This window comes from Dendrobium catenatum, unplaced genomic scaffold, assembly GCF_001605985.2.
Source record: "Dendrobium catenatum unplaced genomic scaffold, ASM160598v2 fragScaff_scaffold_1089, whole genome shotgun sequence".
Taxonomy (NCBI): domain Eukaryota; kingdom Viridiplantae; phylum Streptophyta; class Magnoliopsida; order Asparagales; family Orchidaceae; genus Dendrobium; species Dendrobium catenatum.
In genome coordinates, this window is record NW_021319551.1 from 1,569,414 (window position 1) to 1,570,680 (window position 1,267).

Sequence of the window (1,267 nt, forward strand, 5' to 3'; positions counted from 1 at the left end):
ATAAATTTAAAAATGATATCACATTTTTCTCAGTTTGAAGGAGTATCAAATTATGAAAGTTGGGAGAGGTTTAAGGAAATGCTCATGAAATGCCCTCATCAAGCTTTACCTAATCGGTTGGTTATTCAAAACATTTACAATAGATTGGTAGGATCCCTTAAATCAATCATAGATGCTGCAACTAGAGGATCTTTAATATCTAAGTCATTTGAGGAAGCACATAAACTAATAGAGAAAATGGCTATAAATACTTTTTAATAGCCTAATGATAGGGTAAATCCTAAGAGAGTAATTTGAGTCTATGAATTGGATGATTTGTCAATTCTTACTGCATAAGTAGCTTCAATTTTAAAGAAATTGAATATTATTAGAGTTAGCTTAAGATATGGATCATTTATGTAATTGAAAGATCCTAATGAAAATTCTATTGATGTTCATATTGCTTTAGGGATTGAAAATATAAATTTGATTGGAATGCAAAATAATCCATATTCTAATGCGTACAATCCAGGATGGAGGAACCACCCTAAGTTCAATTGGTCTAATAATATATTAGTGGTAATAATTAATGGAATACATGTCAATCTAATCAAGGAGGGAATTGCAATATGCCTTAGTAACCTGTTATGAATCCTAGACCTTATCTTGTAGGATTTAACCAAAATAATCAGTTTGGGAATATAATGTCATCTTTGTAAGAGGTAATGATTTAATTGGGAACTAAATTACAAAGTCAAGATGCTTCAATAAAAAAATTGGAAACTTAATTAGGGCAGCTTGTAATCTCTTTTAGTAGTAGACCCCTTAGATTATTGTTAAGTAATATTGAAGTTAACCCTAAAGAGAAAGATCATAGTAGAAACCACTTGATTAGTGGTAGTGATATACCTTAACCAAAATGATAAATCTTGGCAAGTTTGGCTGAAGACTCTAAATTTAGCATTGTATTGGTAGGCAACCCAATTCTATTTGGTGTTTCTTCTTTATTTGTATTTTGTGATTTATACTTTCTTTTTAAGTGAATATGGTGTATTATTTATAAAACTTATTAATTCTTAATTTTGGCTAACTTATGATTAATTTTTTGAGAAAATATTATTATGCGAAAAATTGAACTAGCATCATAGTGCTAGGATTGGAAGCACCGCAATGTTTACTTATTAAGTAATGTAGCATTCAAAACTAGCACCACATTACTGGGCTCTCAAGAAAATCACATGGTTGAACTGTCTTAGCACTTTATTCTTGAACACTACAGTGTTATGAT

At 30.0% G+C, this 1,267-nt stretch overlaps 1 non-coding gene across 1 annotated transcript; it reads right to left on the reverse strand.

The window, feature by feature from the left end:
- On the reverse strand, positions 1-107 carry LOC114580548. The gene has a single exon (XR_003701995.1). It is a non-coding gene; the product is annotated as a small nucleolar RNA R71 (small nucleolar RNA).
- Positions 108-1,267: the final 1,160 nt, after the last annotated feature.